At 42.3% G+C, this 9,487-nt stretch overlaps 1 non-coding gene across 1 annotated transcript; it reads left to right on the plus strand.

Annotated features, from left to right (window-relative positions):
• Positions 1–3,210: 3,210 nt before the first annotated feature.
• Positions 3,211–3,317, plus strand: LOC111727058. The gene has a single exon (XR_002774693.1). It is a non-coding gene; the product is annotated as a U6 spliceosomal RNA (small nuclear RNA).
• The last annotated feature ends 6,170 nt before the right edge of the window (positions 3,318–9,487 follow it).

The following is a 9,487-nucleotide window of genomic DNA, read 5'->3' on the forward strand; positions in this document are numbered from 1 at the left end:
TATTACCATTGTGTAAATATTCCCACTATAGTCAATATCAAATTATGGTGCTATCAGTGAATGTGAAATTGAGAAGAGATGTGTACACTCGTGAGCCAGCACCAGTTGGTTCCAGCAAACCATTGGAAGCAATGTGCTGAAAATGGAGAGCCTTTGCCTACCTTGGCCCCTGGATGAATAAGCAGAGGAGGGCTGTGTGCTGTTTGCTCACCCACTCTGTACTGTTTGCTCACCCACTCTGTACTGTCACGCAGGTAAGGAATACACTTACATTGCTCAAGCCATGGATATGTGGGGGGTTATTTGTCATAACAAATAACATATATCCTAATTAACACAGATAATATCCCTGGTTGTAAATATTTTTGTTATTTAAAAATTACTGCATTGAAGACATTCCACTGTCTCCTGGTTTCCATTGCTGATTTTGAGAAGTCAACTGTTAGTGTAACTATTGCCTGTTTGAAAGTATTTTATCTTTTGTTTATCTCCAATCACTTAAGAATACAGAGATTTAAACATATTTGTTGTTTTGATCTCCTACACTATTAATCCTTAAATTGCTCTTCCTTCATCTATGAGAGCCTTTTTAAGTTAGTTCCTAACACTGATAAAGATTTTCTTTTTCTTTGGTTTTATTATGATGTGTCTAGGTGTGATTTCTTTCTTTCTTTTTTTTTTTTTTTTTGGCGTTTTTGGCTGGGGCTGGGTTTGAACCTGCCACCTCCAGCATATGGGGCCAGCACCCTACTCCTTTGAGCCACAGGCTCCACCCAAAGTGTGATTTCTTTTCATTAATCCTGGGATTTGTTTCTGTTTAATCTATGAGTCGATATCTTTCATTGATTTGAAAATTTCTCAGCCATTTTCTCTCCATATATTTCTGTTGATGCATTCTCTTTCTCTTTCCCTTCTGTAACTCCTCCACTTAAACCTTTATTAGACCTTTTCATTGTATTCACTATGTCTCTTACCCTTTTTAATGTATTTTCAATGCTTTTGTCTCTCTATTTGCATGCTAAAATCTATCCTCTGGTCTATCATCTAGTTGAATCTTATCTGCTGTTAAATTTGTCCACAGAGTTCTTGGTTTTGGTTATTGTATATTTCAATTCTAGAATTTCTATTTGGTTTTTAAGTCTTACATGTCAGTTTTTGTGGTTTTCAGTTTCATGCTAAAATTTTCAGGCTTGGTTTAATTTTTTTGAACATAGTAAGCATAGCTTTTACTATGTTTACATAGTAAGTAGGTGTTTTAAAGTGTCTGAAAATTCCAATACCCAAAGCCTTTTAAGGTTTATTTCTATTACTTTGTATAGATTCTTGGTGTCTTATTTCCTTGTGTCTTATAATCTGTTTATGGGATATTAAATTTGAAGTTTTGTTTCTATAAACAATTTAAGGTCTAGGATTTTAGTTTATATAAATAATTTGAAGCCTAGGATTTTAGTGCAAACACCTGACCATTTTAATATAAGTTCAAAGTCTGAGGTTTTCTTGACCAACCTGATGGAATGAATTGAAAGGCTACCCCTTTACCAAAGGACATAGCCCTTTGACATTTCCTTGAAGTATCAGCCTTTAAGATTTTAGTTTAAAATAGAGGTGGTTTATCAAAGCCTCCCCCTTGGCAAATACTGGGCTTTGATTTTGGTCACTTTAGTTAGCTCCATGTGGTCACCAAAGTTCAGCTCAATTTGAAAGATTAGAACTGGCTCTCAGCGCAAGCACAACTTTGAGTTAAGAGTATGTCTCATTGGGTTTTCATCTTCTCCTAGGTATTGGCCTATGAATTTCAAATTTGATTGCTTTTTGATGTTTTTTAAATACTTAATTCAGTTTTATGACTATCCTCAGTAGGAAGATTGTTCTGAATTCTTTAGTCTTCATTACTATAATAATTTACTTCCTTTAAGATATCTTCCCTGACCCAATCCTACCCCCTCAACATTATATGTAATACTCTCCCTGATATGACCCTAATAGAACTCATTTTCTACTATCTTTCCCAGTAAACCCTATGTTTGAATCCCACAATTCCTTTTCCCCCTTAACACGCTCCCTTTTCCCCATTCCCTAATCTTTGCATAGGCAGATCCCTCTACCAGGAATGCTTAACGTCCCCAAAGAACAATTAAACCCTAATTATTTTTAAGACTCATCCTCATTGTCACTTTCCTGTGCTCCCAAAGTATTATATGCATTCCTCCATTTTAGCAGTATATAAAGTTGTATCCCAAAAGCCAAAGCAGAATTTAAAGGCTGTGATCAATGCTGTCAGGTGTCTCAAAGGATTCCCAGGATCACCAAAATGTATCTATTGGATCTGGCAGGATGGAAGCCACTGGAGACCACCGCCTGGGCAGTGTAAGAGTACAGTGTCTGCCCACTCTGTACTATGGGCAAGTGGGGAAGAAATCCAGACTGTAACATGCTCAAGAGAAATGAGCAGTGGAGGGGAGGGATTTAGAATATTCTTGGTTGTGAAAGACTGCCTGAGGTTAGGAAGTTTTTGTGTTTCACACATGGAAGATATGCATAAATATGTAAAAAGAAAGAGACAATAGGAAGGGAGAAGATGAAGTAATAGGAGACAAAATAACAATTGCTGACACAATGAAGTCCTCAGTGAGACTTGAGGACAAAATGTAAGGGAGAAAGGTTTATAAGTACAGAGTAACCTCAGGGGTGAGCGTGAGCACTGAGCAGGAGTTATAACTTCATTCTTTTTAATTTTAATAAAACGAGAATAAGAAGGCATATAGAGGGGAACACTTGAGGCAAACGGTATAAACTTACAATAGTTGCCATGGAAGGTAGGGGAGGAGGGAAGAGATCATAAACTTGTAACTGCATTAAATTCCATGGTTGGATGACTGTCCAGCAGTCCTTTGGAGTGTGGATACAGGATCAGAAAAGAACAGAGGGACTGCTTTAGGGCTGAAGTTTACAAGGGAGTAACGATTTGGGGATATTGATAAGAGTGAAGTGACGGATCATAAAACTAGGCTGATAGACTGGAGAAATTGGAAGAATGAAGAGGATGTTGGTTTAAATGAGAGACTAAGAATGAGAACAGGTTCAGTAACGGGTAAGAGCTAGTAGGGAAGGAATTTGTAACCAGAGATTTGGACTTGAAGAATCATACAATGAAAAAGTCCATTATATGGCCATAAGACCAGTGAATGATAGAGATTAGAAGCAGAAGGGGTGCTTGCTTCGGCAGCACATATACTAAAATTGGAACGATACAGAGAAGATTAGCATGGCCTCTGCGCAAGGATGACACGCAAATTCGTGAAGCGTTCCATATTTTTTATGGGGAGAGGAGAGGCAGAGGGGAGGGGGGAATGGGTGGAGGGAGGGGGATTGGAGGGATCACTTCTGAGGTTTATCGTATAAGGGTACAAGTGAATCTTTCTAAGAGCAGAATGTGAACTTTTTTTTTTTTTTTTTTGAGACAGAGCCTCAAGCTATCCTCCTCAGTAGAGTGCTGTGGCTTTACAGCTCACAGCAACCTCCAACTCCTGGGCTCAAGCGAGTCTCCTGCCTCAGCCTCCCAAGTAGCTGGGACCACAGGCACCCGCCACAACGCCTGGCTATTTTTTGGTTGCAGCCGTCATTGTTGTTTGGTGGGTCCGGGCTGGATTCGATCCCACCACCTTAGGTGTATGTGGCTGGCGCCTTAGCCACTTGAGCCACAGGCTCTGAGCCAGAATGTGAATGTTTTAAAATAATAACTAAGAAAACGACATGAAGGCTGTGTTAACCAGTTTGATGGAAGTGCTTTGGATTGTGTGTGAAAACCCCACACTGTACCCCAGAAGTGCATTAATGTACATAGTTACCATTCAATAAAAAAAAAAAAAAGAAGCAGAGGGATAGGACATAAGACAGTCAAAGGACAAATAAGCTTAAACACTGGACAGTCATTCACATTGTCTCTGAAAGCTGTCCAAGATCACAGTGGGAACTACAAGATATCGAAAAACTGGGTCAAGTGCCAGAAATTTTTGATGTGACCAATTCTCTCTGTAACAAATAGGAGTAGATGGGCAAGTAGCTATAGGATAAGAGTTTCAAAGAGGATAGAAGAGTTACAGTTACCTATTTGGACCTCAATTTTCTTTTCTGTAAAAAAAGGGGAGAGTACATTAGGTCATCTCTGAGCAATCTCAAAGCTCTGAATGTCTACAGAACCTAAAAGTCTAGAACCCCCTGTCTAGAAGATGACAACCCAGTGGTTGCTCCCTGCCTTCCAGGGCTGTACTCGTGTTTGCTGCCCACACTCTGCTGGAATTCACAGACTGATGCTCAGCTTGTCTGCACTTGTCAGCCACGCCCTTGCATGCCCTGGCTGTACCCTCTAAACTCCCATCTATGTACTCCTTGCTCTTTGTGTCTACTTTACAAATAAGAGGCTCTTTTTATTTTTTATTAATTGTCCAACTTTTTACCCAGAGCCTCAATATCCCCTTGTCCCCTCAGTTCTGCTTGGACACCTGGTTCTTGGCAGACCTCTTTCTGTTTCCTACCATTAGCATCACCATGAAGGCTTGTGGCTAATACTCACAAGGAAAGCTCTATGCTGTCAAGGACCTCTCTGTCTCCTATTCATAAAAGCCAGAACTCACTCAAGATTGACTGGGGCATCCCCTTTTGTCCAATGCCGTTTCGTTCTAGTCCACTTCATTTAGCTTTTGTTCCTCTCCTGTCATTGCCCCACCACACACCCGCATCTTAGGACTTCCATTCCCAACCTCACCCTTTGGTCTATCTCACCACACATCCTTCCAGCCTCCTATCCCTAATGCTAACCCACTTTTCAAAAAGTCAGATTTCTCCCCCTCTGGGAGTTCTTCTGATGTTGATTGACCTCTCCAATCTTCTGGGTGCTCCCCAGCCATGAGGATCAATGAGACATTAGAACAGGCTGGTAGGCATGCTGGGCTGCCCTGCAGCTGCCAAGCTCCTCCAACACCACCAAGCAGGGACCTGGCCTTCCAGCAAAGAGCTGTGGTATCTCTTTGCAACTTTCCTCTTAAAGTGCGGTGGGAAAAGTCACTACATGGACGAGTCCTTGTGCAGGACTCCCTGAAAGCCTCCAAGGAAACTCACTCAAGTATACGAAGAAGTGGTGAGGAGAGTATCTGGCCTTTATCCATCACATTGCTGCTAGAATTAAATACAGTATTTATGTACCACTTCCCTTCTCTACTAGGTAATCTTGCTGGTTCCTCGATGTTCTATCTGAAAACTGAAATAATTCAAAAATTAGATGTTCTTATTATTAAATTAGCTCAAGTTATAAAAACTTAGGGAAAAAACAAGTATAAGGAAGAAGGTAAGGTCAGGCACAGTGGTTCATGCCTGTAATCCTAGCACTGTGGGAGGTCTAGGTGGAAGGATTGCTTGAGCTCAGGAGTTCAAAACCAGCCTGAGCAAGAGTGAGACCCCATCTCTACTAAAAATAGAGACACTAGCTCAGTGTGGTGGTGGACACCTGTAGTCCCAGATACTTGGGGAGGGTGAAGCAGGCAGATCACTTAAGCCCAGGAGTTTGAGGATACTGTGAGCTATGACACCACGGTACTCTAGCCTCAGCTACAGAGGGAGACTCTGTCTCAAAACAAAAAAAAGCAGCAACTATAAATCTCCTGTCATTCAATCACTCAGAAATAATATTGTTATAATTTTGGCATGTTATCTAATAATCCTAATAATCGTGTTTGTGTGTGTGTGTGAGAAAATATGTTTGTGGTCAAGTGCAGTGGCTCATGCCTATAATCCTAGCATTCTGGGAGGCCAAGGCAGGAAGATCCCTTGAGTTCAGGAGTTTGAAACCAGCCTGAGCAAGAGCAAGAGCCCATCTCTACTAAAAATAGAAAAACTAGCCAAGCATGGTGAGTACCTGTAGTCCCAGCTAGTTGGGAGGCTGAGACAGGAAGACTGCTTGAACCCAGGAGTCTGAGGTTGCTGTGAGCTAGGCTGATGCTGCAGCACTCTGGCCTAAGTGACAGAACAACTAAATAAAATAAAATAAAAACACTTTTAGCGGCGTGACACAAATATAAGAGGGTCATTATCTAACAAAAGCAATCAATGTAATCTCATTCTGTGTACCCTCAATGAATCCCCAACAATAAAAATAAGTAAATAATAAAGGAAAAATAAGAATATGTGTATGTTCGTTTTATTTTTAAAAATTGGTATGCCTGATCATATTCCAGAATATAGAAGAGTTGCAATTAAATTAACTACTTTATATAGTCAGGAATTTTTCCAATTTTTTATTAGTATAAGTAATAATGCTACAATAAACACCCTTGAGGAATTTTTGAATTAAAAGATATGTCTAGAGGATTCTGGGAAGATGGCTGACTGGTAGCAACCCTCGTCAGAGGCTCCTGAGCAAAGGAAGAAAAACTGGACGGAATCAGACTCTAGGAAGCCAAAGATGGAAAGCTGAGCCAAGAAAGAAGTTCCGCAAGCTGTAACTCCAAGGAAGAGCATTTAAGAAAACAAATTACAGGTACAAAGCCTATTGACTAGAAGCTGGGAGACCCCTTCCCCAAGCAGGAGGCCTGCCTCAGGCTATCTGCTATCTCCCCCAAGCAGGCAGGCTATCTGCAAATGAGCAGGGAACAAAAGACCTCTCATTTTACCTTGCTGGAGAGAGCCACTAAACTCCAGGTCTCTTTCTCCAGGGAGGTCCCACTTACAAACCTAGACACCACCCACCAGGCATAAAGTTGAACAGATATTTTTTCCCCACAAGTCCAAACTCCCAGCCCACCCTTTCCCTCTCTCGTGGCTGTCTGAAGTTCTGCCCCCTGCAGAGCACAAAGTGTTTGGTCTCCTAAGAGACCTGAGCATAGTGTGGACTGCCAACCATCAGGATGAAATCTGTGACTAAGGGGAAGAAAGAGGGTGTGGGAAAAAAGGGACACTCAGTGGGAGGAGGAGCAGTCCCCTGGTTTTGACTATGCCTGGCCAGTGGTGGTGTTGACCCTTGGTTTGGGCTGTGTCTGGTAGGATGGGGTGCAGAACCCCCAGTTCTGACAGCACCCACAGCAGAAGAGTGGTTGCCCAGTGTGGACTGAGTTTGGCAGACAAGTCTGGTCCCTGCTGGGCCTGCAAGGGGAGGCTTAATAGGCATGGACTGCAACCTGAGAGTAAGGGCATGGTCTCTTGATTCCAACAGAACCCTGGAGCAGCAGCTTACTGGGTGTGAACCAAGCCCTGAGGGCTAGGGTGTACTCCATTGCCTCCAGTGGGGTTGGTGAGCAGAGGCTTACCAGGTGAGGAGCGGGTGGAGTGTGGTCCCCTGACTCTAACAGAGCCTGCGAACAGAGGCTTGCCAGGCAGTGGACTGAGACAGTAAGGCGGGGTGTGGTCCCCTGATTCCAACCGGTCTGGCAAGCAGAGGCCAGTTGTGTGTGGACAGAGACCAGAGGGCAGGCCTGGTGCCATGACTCCAACAGAGCCTGCAACAGAGGCTTGCCAGGCCGTGGACTAAGACTGCCAAAAGGGGGAATGGTCCCCTGACTCCAACTGGTTTGGCAGGCACTACTCCAGACCCTACTGCAGAGGCTAGCTGTGTGTGGACTGAGACAGGTGGGCAGGGGCGTTACCCCTGGCTCCAGCTGGGCCTGTGAGCAAAGAAGCAGACAATAGTGTGGACTGAGTCTGGTAGGTGGAAGTGTGGATCCCTGGCTCTACAATTCATTCAATTGTGCTTTGAATCCCTTTGCTTTGAATTGTCCTTGAATCCCTCTCTGTTGGGCAGCGTTTGCACTGCCAGAGACAATTTGGTTGGAACCCGTGTCTACTCTGGGACATTCTGAGGTTGATCTTTGAAATTCTATAGTGGAAAAGAACTGAAGGGTGGGGGCTGGGTGCTGCAGCTGTTTGTATTTTTTCACAGTCAAGATTTAAATCTAATAGGGTGGCTTCTTAGGATACGGTAGAGGTTGGCTGATATCAAAACAGAGCTAGCCTGCACTATCTCACCAAGTAGATCCTCAGAGTCTCCAGCCAAAACTCTGAAAGGGGCTTTGTACGGTTGTAGGAGACAAGCCACAATTACAAAGCCTAAAGCTTTGCTAAGGGGCTATCTCTACTACCCGGGAACCCCAATCCAATCACCCTACCAGTTCTCATAACCAAACAGTAGAAAATAAACATGGTGCAGACCCAACAGAAGAACTCTGGCAACATGAATAATCCGAGTAGCTCAACCCCCCTCAAGAAACAACAAAGGAGATATAACTGAAGATGCCACGTATAGACAGATGGCAGCAATATCAGAAACTGAAATCAGAATGTGGATTACAAATAAGATAAATAGAATAGAAGAAAAGATGGAAATTGAATTCCAAAAAGTAGTTCTAAAGTTGTCTCAAAAAATTAATGAATTCAAAGCCCAAGTCACCAAAGATATGGACATAATGAGAAAAGAGATAGCAGAGCTCAAGGAAATGAAAAGTTAGTTGAGGAGCTCCAAAATACAGTAGAATCCCTCACTAGTAGAGTTGACCAGGCAAAAGAAAGGATCTCTGAAACTGAGGACAAAGGTTTTGAACATTCCCAAATACTCAACAAGGTAGACAAATGGAGAGCAAAAACTGATCATTCCCTGAGAGAGCTGTGGGATCACTCCAAAAGATCAAACATTCATCTTATAGGAATTCCCAAAGGAGAAGAGGATGGTCCTAAAGGTACAGATGCTCTACTCTAAGAGATTTGGGAGGAGAATTTCCCAAATGGTGCAAGAGATTCAGAACTTCAGATAGTAGACAGTTTCAGAACCCCAGCAAGACTCAATCCAAATAAAGCATCTTCTAGACACATTGTAATTAACTTTGCCAAAGTTAAGATGAAGGAGAAAATTCTGCAAGCAGCCAGCATAAGAAAAGCATCACCTACAAAGGGACAAATATCAGAATAACTGCAGATCTCTCAGCTGAAACGTTTCAAGCCCAGAAGAAGATGATCATCAACCTTCAATCTCTTAAAACAAAATAACTTCCAGCCCAGGATTGTCAGTCCAGCTAAACTGAGTTTCATTTGCAATGGAGAAATCAAATACTTTAATGACATAGACATGTTGAAGAATTTTGCCAGAACTAAACCAGCTCTCCTGGATATTCTCAGACCCATCCTCCACAACAACCAGCACAATGCTCTACCTTCGAAGTAAACTCACCCAGAAATTTTTTGAACAAAACCCAACTTCCACAATGGTGAAAGGATTAAAAACGTCCACTGGATATCTGAAAATCATGACACCCAAAACACAACCAGGCTTATTAATTCTCTCAATTAACGTGAATGGCTTAAATTGTCCTCTCAAGAGACACAGGCTGGCTGACTGGATACATAAACTAAGACCAGACATCTGTTGTATACAAGAATCTCACCTTACCTTAAAGGATAAAAATAGACTCAGGGTGAAAGGATGGAACTTGTATAATACAGGCAAATG

This window comes from Otolemur garnettii, unplaced genomic scaffold (genome assembly GCF_000181295.1).
Source record: "Otolemur garnettii isolate 467f Iridium unplaced genomic scaffold, OtoGar3 scaffold00091, whole genome shotgun sequence".
NCBI classification, from domain to species: Eukaryota; Metazoa; Chordata; class Mammalia; order Primates; family Galagidae; genus Otolemur; species Otolemur garnettii.